We start from the raw sequence: 15823 nt of genomic DNA on the forward strand, positions 1-15823 counted from the left end.
AGTATCTTATTGAGAATTTTTTCATCTATGTTCATCAGTGATATTGGCCTGTAGTTTTCTTTCTTTGTGACATCCTTGTCTGGTTTTTGTATCAGGGTGATGGTGCCCTCATAGAAGGAATTTGGGAGTGTTCCTCCCTCTGCTATATTTTGGAAGAGTTTGAGAAGGATAGGTGTTAGCGCTTCTCTAAATGTTTGATAGAATTCGCCTGTGAAGCCATCTGGCCCTGGGCTTTTATTTGTTGGAAGATTTTTAATCACAGTATCAATTTCAGTGCTTGTGATTCGTCTGTTCATATTTTCTATTTCTTCCTGATTCAGTCTTGGCAAGTTGTGAATTTCTAAGAATTTGTCCATTTCTTCCAGATTGTCCATTTTATTGGCATAGAGTTACTTGTAGTAATCTCTCATGATCTTTTTTTATTTCTGCAGTGTCAGTTGTTACTTCTCCTTTTCCATTTCTAATTCTATTAATTTGAGTCTTCTCCCTTTTTTTTCTTGATGAGTCTGGCTAGTGGTTTATCTATTTTGTTTATCTTCTCAAAGAACCAGCTTTTAGCTTTAATGATCTCTGACATTGTTTCCTTCATTTTTTTTCATTTATTTCTGATCTGATTTTTATGATTTCTTTCCTTCTGCTAGCTTTGGGGGTTTTTTGTTCTTCTTTCTCTAATTGCTTGAGGTGCAAGGTTAGGTTGTTTATTCGAGATGTTTCCTGCTTCTAAAGGTGGGCTTGTATTGCTATAACCTTCCCCCATAGAGCTGCTTTTCTGCATCCGATAAGTTTTGGGTCGTTGTGTCTCCATTGTCATTTGTTTCTAGGTATCTTTTTAATTCCTCTTTGATTTCTTCAGTGATCACTTCATTATTAAGTAGTGTATTGTTTAACCTCCATGTGTTTGTATTTTGTGCAGATCTTTTCCTGTAATTGATATCTAGTCCCATGGCATTGTTGTCGGAAAAGATACTTGATACAATTTCAATTTTCTTTAATTTACCAAGGCTTGATTTGTAACCCAAGATATGATCTATCCTGCAGAATGTTCCATGAGCACTTGAGAAAAATGTGTATTCTGTTGTTTTTGGATGGAGTGTCCTATAAATATCAATTAAGTCCATCTTGTTTAATGTATCATTTAAGCTTGTGTTTCCTTATTTATTTTCATTTTGGATGATCTGTCAATGGTTTAAAATGGGGGGTTAAAGTCCCCTACTATGAATGTGTTACTGTCGATTTCCCCTTTTATGGCTGTTGTTAGTATTTGCCTTATGTATTGCGGTGCTCCTATGTTGAGTGCATAAATGTTTACAATTGGTATATCTTCTTCTTGGATTGATCCCTTGATCATTATGTAGTGTCCTTCTTTGTTTCTTCTAATAGTCTTTATTTTAAAGTATATTTTTTCTGGTATGAGAATTGCTACTACAGCTTTCTTTTGCTTTCCATTTACATGGAATATCTTTTTCGATCCCCTTACTTTCAGTCTGTATGTGTCTCTAGGTCTGAAGTGGGTCTCTTGTAGACAGCATATGTATGGGTCTTGTTTTTGTATCCATTCAGCCACTCTGTGTCTTTTTGTGGGAGCATTTAGTCCATTTACATTTAAGGTAATTATCGATGTGTGTGTTCCTATTCCCATTTTCTAAATTGTTTTTGGTACGTTATTATAGGTCTTTTCGTTCTCTTGAGTTTCTTGTCTAGAGAAGTTCCTTTAGCAGTTGTTGTAAAGCTGGTTTGGTGGTGCTGAACTCTCTCAGCTTTTGCTTGTCTGTAAATGTTTCAATTTCTCCATCAAATCTGAATGAGATCCTTGCTGGGTAGAGTAGTCTTGGTTGCAGGTTTTTCCCCTTCATCACTTTCAGTATGTCCTGCCACTCCCTTCTGGCTTGTAGGGTTTCTGCTGAGAGATCAGATGTTATACTTATGGGGATTCCCTTGTGTGTTATTTGTTGTTTTTCCCTTGCTGCTTTTAATATGCTTTCTTTGTATTTAATTTTTGACAGTTTGATTAATATGTGTCTTGGTGCATTTCTCCTTGGATTTATCCTGTATGGGACTCTCTGTGCTTCCTGGACTTGATTAACTATTTCCTTTCCCATATTAGAGAAGTTTTCAACTATAATCTCTTCAAATATTTTCTCAGTCCCGTTCTTTTTCTCTTCTTCTTCTGTAACCCCTATAATTCGAATGTTGGTGTGCTTAATGTTGTCCCAGAAGTCTCTGAGACTGTCCTCAGTTCTTTTCATTATTTTTTCTTTATTCTGCTCTGCAGTAGTTATTTCCACTATTTTATCTTCCAGGTCACTTATCTGTTCCTCTGCCTCAGTTATTCTGCTATTGATCCCATCTGGAGTACTTTTAATTTCATTTATTCTGTTGTTCATCATTGCTTGTTTCATCTTTATTTCTTCTAGGTCCTTGTTAACTGTTTCTTGCATTTTGTCCATCCCATTTCCAAGATTTTGGATCATCCTTACTATCATTATTCTGAATTCTTTTTCACGTAGACTGCCTATTTCCTCTTCATTTGTTAGGTCTGGTGCATTTTTATCTTGCTCCTTTATCCGCTGTGTGTTTTTCTGTCTTCTCATTTTGCTTATCTTACTGTGCTTGGAGTCTCCTTTTTGCAGGCTGCAGGTTCGTAGTTCCTGCTGTTTTTGATGTCTGTCTCCAGTGGATAATGTTGGTTCAGTGGGTTGTGTAGGCTTCCTGGTGGAGGGGACTAGTGTTTGTGTTGTGGTGGATGAGGCTGGATCTTGTGTCTCTAGTGGGCAGGTTCACATCTGGTGGTGTGTTTTGGGTGTCTGTGGCCTTATTATGATTTTAGGCAGCCTGTCTGCTAACAGGTGGGGTTTTGTTCCTGTTTTGCTAGTTGTTTGGCATAGGTTGTCCAGCACTGTAGCTTGCTGGTCATTGATTGAACCTGGGTGCTGGTGTTAAGATGGAGGTCTCTGGTAGATTTTCACCGTTTGATAGTATGTGGAGCTGGGAGGTCTCTTGTTGACCAGTGTCCTGAAGTTGGCTCTCCCACCTCAGAGGCAGAGCCCTGACTCCTGGCTGGAGCACCAAGAGCCTTTCATTGACACGGGTCAGAATAAAAGGGAAAAAAGTTAGAGAGAATCAGTAGAAGTATGAAGAAAGGAAGAAAGAAAGGAGGAAAGGAAGGAAGGAAGGAAGGAAGGAAGGAAGGAAGGAAGGAAGGAAGGAAGGAAGGAAGGGAGAAAGAAAGAAAGAAAAGCAAAGAAGGAAAGAAGGCAAGAAGTAAAGAAAGGAGGGAGGGAGGGAGGGAGGAGGGAAGGAAGGAGGGAAGGAAGGAAAAAACAGAAAGAAGGAAGATACAGTAAAATAAAATAAAGTATAATAAAGTTATTGAATTAAAAATAATTTTTTAGAAAAAAAAAAGGGGCGGATAGAACCTTAGGACAAATGTTGGAGGCAACGCTATACAGACAAAATCTTACACAGAAGCATACACATACACCCTCACAAAAAGAGGTAAACGATAAAAAATCATAAATCTTGCTCTCAGAGACCACCTCCTCATTTTGGGATGATTCGTTGTCTAAAGGAGGGAAGGAAGCAAGGAAAGAAAGAAAGAAGGTGAAGTATAAAAAAGTTATTAAAATTAATTATTAAGAAAAAAAGTAAAATAAAATCATGGACGGATAGAACCTTAGGACAAATGTTGGAAGCAAATCTATACAGACAAGATCTCACACAGAAGCATACACATACACATTCACAAAAAGAGGAAAAGGGGAAAAATCATAGATCTTGCTCTCGAAGCCCACCTCCTGAATTTGGGATGATTCTTTGTCTATTCATGTATTCCACAGATGCAGGGTACATCAAGTTGATTGTGGAGCTTTAATCCGCTGTTTCTGAGGCTGCTGGGAGAGATTTCCCTTTCTCTTCTTTGTTCTCACAGGTCACAGGGGCTCAGCTTTGGATTTGGCCCTGCCTCTTCATGTAGGTTGCTGGAGGGCGTCTGTTTTTTGCTCAGACAGGATGGGGTTAAAGGAGCCGCTGATTCGGGGGCTCTGGCACACTCAGGCTGTGGGGAGGGAGGGGTACTGCTTGCGGGGCGGCCCTGTGGTGGCAGAGGCCGGCGTGACTTTGCACCAGCCTGAGGCCCGCTGTGCGTTCTCCCGGGGAAGTTGTCCCTGGATTCCGGGAACCTGGCAGTGGCAGGCTGCACAGGCTCCCCGGAGGTGTGATGTGGATAGTGACCTGTGCTTGCACACAGGTCCCTTGGTGGTGGCAGCAGCGGCCTTAGCATCTCCCGTCCATCCCTGGGGTCCGTGCTTTTAGCCGCGGCTCGTGCCCGTCTCTGGAGTCTGCACTTTTAGCTGCAGCTCTCGCCCGTCTCTGGTGTCCGCGCTTTTAGCAGCAGCTGGTGCCCGCCTCTGGGGTTCACTCTTTTAGCTGCGGCTCGCGCCCGTCTCTGGAGTTCCTTTTATCAGCGCTCTTAAATCCCTCTCCTCACGCACCAGGAAACAAAGAGGGAAGAAGTCTCTTGCCTCTTCGGCAGGTGCAGACTTTTCCCCGGACTCCCTCCCGGCTAGCCGTGGTGCACTAACCCCTTCAGGCTATGTTCAAGCCGCCAACCCCAGTCCTCTCCCTGCCCTCCGACGGAAACCCGAGCCTCAGGTCGCAGCCCCGCCCGCCCCGGCGGGTGAGCAGACAAGCCTCTCGGGCTGGTGAGTGCCAGTCAGCACCGATCTTCTGTGCGGGAATCTCCCCGCTTTGCCCTACGCACCCCTGTTGCTGTGCACTCCTCCGTGGCTCCGAAGCTCCCCCCTCCACCTCCCGCAGTCTCCGCCTGCGAAGGGGCTTCCTAGTGTGTGGAAACCTTTCCTCCTTCACAGCTCCCTCCCACTGGTGCAGGTGCCGTCCCTATTCTTTTGTCTCTGTTTTTTCTTTTTTTCTTTTGCCCTACCCAGGTATGTGGGGAGTTTCTTGCATTTTGGGAGGTCTGAGGTCTTCTGCCAGCCTTCAGTAGGTGTTCTGTAGGAGTTGTTCCACGTGTAGATGTATTTCTGGTGTATCTGTGGGGAGGAAGGTGATCTCCGTATCTTACTCTTCTGCCATCTTCAAGGTCCCCCCTAAATGATTTTTATTGACTATATTCCCCAATAGACTAAAAGATGTCTTGGGACAATTGCCTAGCACACAGTAGATTTTAATTAGTAAATGAAAAATAGAATACATTTTAGAAAGAATTAAAACAATGATCCAGACAAAATGAACCTATGTATTTTCTTGATTCCATCTTAGAGTCAGGGAATAATTATTCTCATAGGTTTGCTTGGAATTCAAATGGAATAATAAAAGCAAAATTTTCTGTATTTGCAATATACATATTTTCTTCCCTAATTTATTTTTAGAACAAATGCACTCTAACAGAATTTTAAGTGATTAAATCCATTTCCTAGGACTTCACTGGTGGCACAGTGGTTGAGGGTCCACCCACCGATGCAGGGGATGCTGGTTCGTGCCCCAGTCTGGTAAGAACCCACATGCTGTGGAGTGGATGAACCCATGAGCTATGGCTGCTGAGCCTGTTCGCCTAGAGCCTGTTGTCCACAACAGGAGGGCCATAACTGTGACAGGCAGCATACCGCAATAAAAACAAACAAACAAACAAAACAATCCATTTGCTAGCATTGCCACTAATTTACATTTTATACATTATTAGACATTAATACATTTATGTTAAATGTTTTGTATATGCTTCCTTTGAAGGATATATATATACATATATATATATATATAGCCCGATAATGACATTTTATGCAATGAGAATATTTTAATAGCATCCATATATTTTATTTTATTTGTTTTTATTTATTTATTTATTTTTTGCAGTACACAGGCCTCTCACTGTTGTGGCCTCTCTCATCGCTGGACACAGGCTCCAGGCACGTGGGCTCAGTGGCCATGGCTCATGGGCCTAGCCACTCCGTGCCATGTGGGATCTTCCCAGACAGGGGCACGAACCCGTGTCACCTGCATCAGCTGGTGCACTCTCAACCACAGTGCCATTAGGGAAAACCTGTACATATATTTTAAAGATATGAACATTTTCAGCCGTTTTACTTTCATTCCTTTACATATTTACATATTCAAATTGAATAACATTTTAATAAAATATTTCAGCACTGATTTATACATCTACTGTGTGCAATCCTTCAATTTGCCTGCTTCTGCTACTTTACAGAAGTAACCTAATTTATTTTTTCTGAATATTCTCTTCCTCAGTAATATTTCTAATATTATTTTATTGCTTTTCATGGACAACTATAGATGACACTTTTGGCATAACAGCTATTCTCCCCTTCCCTGATTTTAAGGCAGGACTAATTTCTAGCCTAAACTGTAGCAAAGGGATGCTACAGAATATAATTCTGAGTATTCAGATATAAATAGAAATTACTTAGTGTGGCTCCCAAGAAGGTGCTTTAAAAGAGGGCAGAGCCAAGAGTCTGTGGTAAAACCTTCTGTTTCACTGGCTTGCAAGAACAGTATTTATATCAACAAAATTAGCAAATGCTACAACTCAGGGACATCCCCATCCCACCCAAATTCTAAATGTAGCTTAATGTAGCTAATAAACATATCATTGAGGCAGACCCTTAGCAATTGCCTCTTGCCCATCTCATTCTTTCTTCATAAAATTGAAATAGTATTATAGGTGGGAAAATAATCAGTTGTGGCTATCTAATGGCATAATGGAACTGTCGTAACAGCCCTGGTTTGCCTACTTACAAAATTTTTGTTAGGTGAAAAAATTAAAAACACTACTATATATAAGCCACTGTCACTATACATTTTGCTACAATTATATACAATTCTAATAAATATATAAAACTTACTTTTGCAGATAATGTATGGTTCTTATAAAACAAAATTTCCAGACAATATTTAGTGAATTATTATCTCACACATGAATTAGTGGTTGAAAGGAGCATCAACAAAGAGTTGGTGAGTTTTGATAGCTAGAACCCACTTTGATAACAATCTGAATGATATGATGAAGCTCTTTTATAAGAGTGTAGATTTCACATGGAAGTGTATTGAGCATTTTTGATGTAGGACTCACCCAAAGTACCTTATGGTACAAAAAAACTTCATAATAGAAATATGGAATGAAATTGCTATTCCATCATAAAATGCCACCTGACCCTCCTTTCCTGGTAAAACTACTCCCAGCTCCCACAAAAATTTACAGTCAAAAATATGTAAAAAGCACAGAATACCAAACTGACTGGCAATGAACATTTTGCAGAAATCTGGAGGGATTTTCCATTGTTCACAAGAAAAATGGATTTAGAATGTGAAGCAGATTAATAGCTCTTGCAAGGTATACTGCTAAAAGTAGAACAAACTAATTCTTCTAAAAGACAGTATAAAGAAGCTACATCCAACTTCCCTGATGACACAGTGGTTAAGAATCTGCTTGCCACTGCAGTGGACACAGGTTCAATCCCTGGCCCACGGAGATTCCACAAGACATGGAGCAACTAAGCCCATGTGCCATAGCTACAGAGCCTGCACTTTAGAGCCCATGAGCCAGAACTACTAATCCCACGTGCCACAAATACTGATGTCTGCACATCTAGAGCTTGTTCTCAGCAACAAAAGAAGCCACCACAATGAGAAGCCCGTGCACCAAAACGAAGAGTAGACCCCACTCGTTGCTACTAGACGAAGCCCACATGGAGCAACAAAGATGTAACACAGCCAAAAATAAATACATAAAATAAATAAATTTATTTTAAAAATTAAGGAACCTACATCCTTCTTGTGTTGTGTGGTTTAGAACAGGGATACCCAAATCCCAGGCCCCACGGCCTGTTAGGAAACTGGCTGCACAGCAGGAGGTGAGCAGTGGGCAAGAGAGTGAAACTTCATCTGCTGCTCCCCGTCGCTCCCCATCACTCACATCACTGCCTGAACCATCACTTGCATTATCACCTGAACCATCCCTTTCCACACCACCTTTCCTGTCTGTGGAAAGATTGTCTTCCACGAAACCAGTGTCTGGTGCCAAAAAGATTGGGGACCACTGCTGTAGAAATGCAACTTTGTACTATTCAGAAAACTGGTATTGTAAATAATAATACAATATAATGAATTAAAATTTAGGAATTTAATAGCTATTTAATAACTTAACTAATATAAAAATACTCCAAGTTTGCCTTAGGAAAACTTTGTACAATAGATAAAATGTACTTTGTTCATTGATTTATAAATCTAAATTATGTGAATTTGTGCTCACAAGCTTATTATATTGTTATTCTTTATAAAAAATATTCAGTGCTTAAAAAAATATCTCCAAACAAACAAAACCCCAGGACCAGGTAGCTTCAAAGACGAATTCTATAAAACATTTAGAGAAGAGCTAACACCTATTGTTCTCAAATTATCACAAAATACAGCATAAGTAGGAACACTCCCAAACTCATTCTATGAGGCCAACATCACCCTGATACCAAGACCAGACAAAGATATCACAAAAAAAGAAAACTACAGGCCAATATCAACAATAAATATAGATGCAAAAATCCTTAACTAAATACTAGCAAAAAGAATGCAACAGCATGTTAAGAAGATCATGCACCATAATCAAGTGATGTTTATCCCAGGGATGCAAGGATTCTTCAATATACACAAAGCAAACAATGGGATACATCATATTAACAAACTGAAGTATAAAGAACATATGATAATCTCAATAGAAGCAGAAAAACCTGGTGACAAAATTAAACACACATTGATGATAAAAACAGTCCAGAAAGTAGGCATAGATGTAACTAACCTCAAAATAATTAATGCCATATATGACAAACCCACAGTCAACATCATTCTCCTGGTGAAAAAGAGAAACCATAACCAGTAAGATCAGGTAGAAGGCAAGGCTGCTCATTCTAACCACTAATATTCAACATAGTTTTGGAAGTTTTAGCCACAGCAATCAGACAAGGAAAGGAAATAAAAGGAATCCAAATCAGAAAAGAAGTAACACTGTCACTGTTTGCAGATAACATGATACTATGCTTAGAGAATCCGAAAAATACTACCAGAAAGCTGCGAGAGCTAACAAACGAATTTGGTAAAGTAGCAGTATACAAAATTAAGGCACAGAAGTCACTTGCATTCCTATACTCTAATGAAGGAAATTCTGAAAGAGAACATAAGGAAACACTCCCATTCACCATTTCAACAAAAAGAACAAAATTACTAGGAAAAAACCTACCTAATGGGACAAAAGTCCTTATGCAGAAAACAATAACACACTGATGAAAGAAATTAAAGATGATACACACACATGGAGAGATATGTCATGTTCTCGGGTCAGAAGAATCAAGATTGTGAAAATGCACATACTACGCAAAACAATCTACAGACTCAAAGCAATCCCTATCAAACTACAAATTTCACTTTTCATAGAACGAAAACAAAAAATTTCAAAATCTGTGTGAAAACACTAAAGACCCAATAGCCAATGCAATTTTGAGAAAGGAAAATGGAGCTGGAGGATTCAGGCTCCCTGACTTCAGACTATACTACAAAGTTACAGTCATCAAGACAGTGTGGTACTGGCATAAAAACTGAAATATAGAGTAATGGAAAAGAATAGAAACACCCACACAATAAGGTCATCTTATCTTCGATGAAGGAGGCAAGAATGTACAATGGAAATAAGACAGCTTCTTCAATATCTAGTGCTGGGAAACCAGAACAGCTACTTGTATAAGAATGAAATTAGAATACTCCCTTACACTGTACACAAAAATAAACTCAATATGGATTAAAGAACTAAATGTAAGGCCAGACACTATGAAATTCTTAGAGGAAAACTTAGGTAGAAAAATCCATGGTATAAATCACAGCAATAACCATTATGACCCAGAAATGGAAATAAAATATAATAGTGACACAATGACACTTAAAAGCTTTTGAACAGCAAAGGAAACCATAAACAAGATGAAAAGACAACCCTCAGAAAATATTTTCAAATAAAGCAACTCACAGAACATTATTCTCTGAAATGTACAAGGAGATCATGCAGCTCTGCTTGTACAGATATGAAGAAAACAAACAAGGCAATCAAAAATGGATAGAACTGGGCTTCCCTGGTGGCGCAGTGGTTGAGAGTCCGCCTGCCGATGCAGCGGACACGGGTTCGTGTCCCGGTTTGGGAAGATCCCACATGCCGCGGAGCGGCTGGGCCCGTGAGCCATGGCCACTGAGCCTGCGCGTCCGGAGCCTGTGCTCCGCAGCGGGAGAGGCCACAACAGTGAGACGCCTGCGTACTGCAAAAAAAAAAAAAAAAAATGGATAGAACTAAACAGACATGTTTCCAAAGAAGGTATAGAGATGGCCAACAAACACATGAAGGAATGCTCAACATCATTAATCATTAGAGAAATGCAAATCAAAACTACAATGAGATATCATCTCACACTGGTCAGAATGGCTTTCATCAAAAAATCTAGAAACCATAAATGCTGGAGAGGGTGTGGAGAAAAGGGAATCCTCTTGCACTGTCGGTGGGAATGTAAATTGATACAGCCACTATGGAGAACAGTATGGAGGTTCCTTAAAAATCTACAAATAGAACTACCATACAACACAGCAATCCCACTACTGAGCGTATACCCTGAGAAAATCATAATTCAAAAAGAATCATGTACCAAATATTCATTGTAGCTCTATTTACAATAGCCAGGACATGGAAGCAACCTAGGTGTCCATCAGCAGATGAATGGACAAAGAAGATGTGGCACATATATACAATGGAATGTTACTCAGCCATAAAAAGAAACGAAAATGAGTTATTTGTGGTGAGGCGGATGGATCTGGAGTCTGTCATAAAGAGTGAAGTAAGTCACAAAGAGAAAAACAAATACCATATGCTAACATATATATATGAAATTTAAGAAAAGAAAAAAAATGTAATGAAGAACCTAGGGGAAAAACGGGAATAAAAACAAAGACCTAGTAGAGCATGGACTTGAGGATATGGAGAGGGGTTGGGGAAGGCTGTGATGAGGAGAGAAAGTGGCATGGACATATGTACACTACCAAGCATAATGTGAATAGCTAGTGTAAAGCAGATGCGTAGCATAGGGAAATCATCTAGGTGGTGTGTGACCACCTAGAGGGGTAGGAGAGGGAGTGTGGGAGGGGGGAGATGCAGGAGAGAAGAGATATTGGAACATGTGTATATGTATAACGGATTCACTTTGTTATAAAGCAGAAATTAACACACCATTGTAAAGCAATTATACTCCATAAAGATGTTAAAATAAAACACAAAATTATCCCTAGAGTCCATTAGCATAAAGCATTTAGTTTTCATTAGATGTATAATGACAAATATGTATGGCATGCTTCCAAAATCATACTAGAGTCAATGTCTCTTGCCTTTACTATTTATTGAAAAGTTTTTTCTTGGCCTATCAGCTGCTTTCCAACTCACTGTGCCTTTTATCAATCCAGAATATCAGAACACCACCGATATCCTCTCAGCCTTTCATTTATTCACTCAACATTTATTTTCAACCATTAACTATTATTTCAGGAATTTTATAGACATTGGGACTATAATTTTAAAACGACATTATATCTCACTTTTAGAAACTTGAATCAATCAAAATTGTCAGAAGAAATTTGAGGAGAATATGATAATAACATAGAAGCATAATCATTTGCAACTTTTGCTGTGGAATTACCTATTATAGGTATATCTGGCTATAGATAAACACAGAAGGTGATCTGTCATCAGGCAAGGCATGATGCAGTTAGAAATGTGTGCTTCATTTTCTTCAGTGATTTTACACTTGAGGGAAAGCAATTTTGAACAATTTTATTAACTGAGGAATGAATTTTTAAGCTTTCAATGATTCTCAAATTAGTTTAGTTTATGGTCAATAGAGTTCCTCAGCTCCTCCTTGCAGTGGAAGTCGGTAAGAATTCCATATTTTAAATGATTTTTATTGACTACCTTCCCCAATAGACTAAAAGATGTCTTCACACAATTGCCTAGCACACAGTAGATTTTAATTAGAAAGTGAACAATAGAATAGATTTTAGAAAGCATTAAAACAAAGATCCAGATAAAAATGAACCCATGAAACTTCTTGATTCCACTTTACATTCAGGGAATAATTATTCTCGTAATTTTTCCTTGGAATTCTAATGGAATAGAAAAAGCAATATTTTCTGTACTTGAAATATACATATTTTCTTCCCTAATTTATTTTTAGAACAAATGGACTCTAATTCAATTTTAAGTGATAAAATCCATTTGCTAGATTCCCTGGTGGCGCAGTTGTTGAGAGTCCACCTACCGATGCAGGGATTGCGGATTCATGCCCCGTTCCAGGAAGATCCCACATGCCGTGGAGTGGCTGCACCCATAATCCATGGTCGCTGAGCCTGCGTGTCCGGAGCCTGTGGTCCGCAACAGTAGAGACCACAACTCTGACAGGTCACGTACCACAAAACAGAACAAAAAAAAAAATCCATTTGCTAACATTGCCACTAATTTACATTTTATACATTATTAGACATTAATAATTTTATGTTAAATATGTTCTGTATATGCTTCTTTTGAAGCATATATGTGTGTGTGTATATATATATATATATATATAGCCATAATGAAATTTTATGCAATGAGAATATTTTTCTATCGTCCATATATTTTAAAGATATGAATATTTTCAGCAGTTTGACTTTCATTCCTTTACATATTTACATACTCAAATTTAATAACTTTTTAATAAAATATTTCAGCACTGAATTACGCATCTACTGTGTGTTATCCTTCAAATTTCCTGCTACTGCTACTTTATAGAAGTAACCTAATTTATTTTTTCTGAATATTCTCTTCCTCAGAAATATTTCTAATATTATTATATTGCTTTTCATGGACAACTATAGCTGACACGTTTGGCCTAACAGCTATTCTCCCCTTCCCTGATTTTAGAGCAGTACTAATTTCTAGCCTCCACTGTAGCAAGGGCTTGCTATAGAATACAATTCTGAGTAATCAGATATAAACAGCAATTATTTGGTGTGGCTCCCTAGAAAGTGCTTTAAAAGAGGGCAGAGCCAAGAGTCTGTGGTAAAATCATCTGTTTCACTGGCTTGCAACAAGAGTATTTATATCAACGACATCAGGAAATGCTACCAATCAGGTACATCCTCATCCCACCCCTACTCCAAATGTAACTTAATGTAGCTAATAAACATATCATTGAAGCAGACACGTAGCAATTGCCTCTTGCCCTTCTCATTCTTCCTTCCTAATATTGAAATAGTAATACACGAGGCAAAATAATCAGTTGTGGCTATCTAATGGCATAATGGAACTGCCGTGACAGCCCTGGATTGCCTACTTACAAAATTTTTGTTAGGTGAAAAAGTTAAAAAGACTACTTTATATAAGCCACTGTCACTATGCATTTTGCTGCAATTAGATACAAGTCTAATAAATACAAAAAACTTATTTTTGCAGATGATGTATGTTTCTTATATAGCAAATTTTCCAGACAATATTTAGAGAATTATTATCTCACACATGAATTAGTGGTTGAAAGGAAAATCAACAAAGAGTTGGTGAGTTTTGATAGCTAGAACCCACTTTGATAACAATCTGAATGATATGATGAAACTCTTTTATTAAGAGTGTAGATTTCACATGGAAGTTTACTGAGCATTTGAGGACGTAGGACTCACACAAAGTTCTTTATGGTACAGAAAACTTCATAATAGAAATATGGAATGAAATTGCTATTCCATCATACAATGCCATCTGACCCTCCTTTCCTGGTAAAATTACACCCAAACTCCCACAAAAATTTGCAAACAGTCAAAATTATGTAAAAAGCACAGAATACCAAACTGACTGGCAATGAACATTTTGCAGAAATCTGGAGGGAATTTCCAATACTCACAAGAATAATGGATTTAGAATGTGAGGCAGACTAGTAGCTCTTGCAGGATACATTGCTAAAAGCAGAACAGAGTGATTAATCTAAAGACAGTATAAAGAAGCTATATCCAACTTCCCTGGTGACACAGTGGTTAAGAATCTGCCTGCCACTTCAGTGGACACAGGTTCGATCCCTGGTGAGAGAACATCCCACATGCCACAGAACACCTAAGCCCATGAGCCACAGCTACTGAGCCTGTGCCCTAGAGCCCATGAGCCAAAACTTCTAAGCCCACGTGCTGCATCTACTGAAGTCCCCGCTCCTAGAGCTGGTGGTCAGCAACAAAAGAAGCCACCACAATGAGAAACACGTGCACCACAACGAAGAATAACCCCCACTCGCTGCAACTAGAGAAAGCCCACATGCAGCAACAAAGAGGCAACACAGCCAAAAATAAATACATAAAATAAAAAAAAATATTTAAAAATTAAAAGAACCTACATCCATCTTTTGTTGTGTGGTTTAGAACAGGGATACCCAACTCGCAGGCCGAACGGCCTGTTAGGAAACTGGCTGCACAGCAGGAGGTGAGCAGTGGGCAAGAGAGTGAAACTCCATCTGCCGCTCCGCATCACTCCACATCACTCGCATTACTGCCTGAACCATCACTTGCATTATAACCTCAACCATCCCTTTCCAACCCAACTTTCCTGTCTGTGGAAAAATTGTTTTCCACGAAAACAGTCCCTGGTGCCAAAAAGATTGGGGACCACTGCTGTAGAAATGCAACTTTGCACTATTTAGAAAACTGGTATTGTAAATAATAATACAAGATAATGAATTAAAATTTAGGAATATAGTAGCTATTTAGTAACTTAACTAATATAAAAATACTCCAAGTTTGGCTTAGGAAAACTTTGTACAATAGATAAATGCATTTTGTCATTTGATTTATAAATCTACATTGTGTGTATTTTTGCTCACCACCTTATTTTATTTTTTTATTATATAAAATAATCAGTGCTTAAAAAAATCTTTAAAGAAACAAAATCCCAGGACCAGTTAGCTTCACAAGCAAAATATATGACACATTTAGAGAAGAGCTAACACTTATCCACTCAAATTCTCACAAAATACTGCATAAGTAGGAACACTCCCAAACTCATTCTATGAGGCCAACACCACCCTGATACCAAAACAAGACAAAGATATCACAAAAAAATAAAAGGCCCGGCCAATATCACGGATGAATATAGATGCAAATATCTTCAACTAAATACTAGCAAAAAGAATCCAACAGCACGTTTAAAAGATCATGCACCATGATCAAGTGGTGTTTATCCCAGGAGTGTAAGGATTCTTCAATATACACAAAACAATCAATGTTATGCACCATATTAAAAAACTGAAAGATAAAAACCATATGATGATCTCAATAGAAGCAAAAAATCCTGGTGACAAAATTCAACACACATTGATGATAAAATCCACCCAAAAGTAGGCATAGAGGAAACTTACCTCAACATGATAAATGCCATATATGACAATTCCACAGCCAACATCATTTTCCTGGTGAAAAATTGAAAGTATTACTACTAAGGTCAGGAAGAATACAAGGCTGCTCATTCTAACCACTATTATTCAACATAGTTTTGTAAGTTTTAGCCACAGCAATCAGACAAGAAAAAGAAATAAAAGGAATCCAAATCAGAAAAGAAATAAAACTGTCAGTGTTTGCAGATAACATGATACTATACATAGAGAACCTGAAACATGCTACCAGAAAACTACAAGAGCTAATCAATGAATTTGGCAAAGTAGCAGTATACAAAATTAAGGCAAGAAGTCACTGGCATTCCTATACACGAATGAAG

The sequence above is a fragment of the Pseudorca crassidens genome, chromosome X (genome assembly GCF_039906515.1).
Source record: "Pseudorca crassidens isolate mPseCra1 chromosome X, mPseCra1.hap1, whole genome shotgun sequence".
NCBI classification, from domain to species: Eukaryota; Metazoa; Chordata; class Mammalia; order Artiodactyla; family Delphinidae; genus Pseudorca; species Pseudorca crassidens.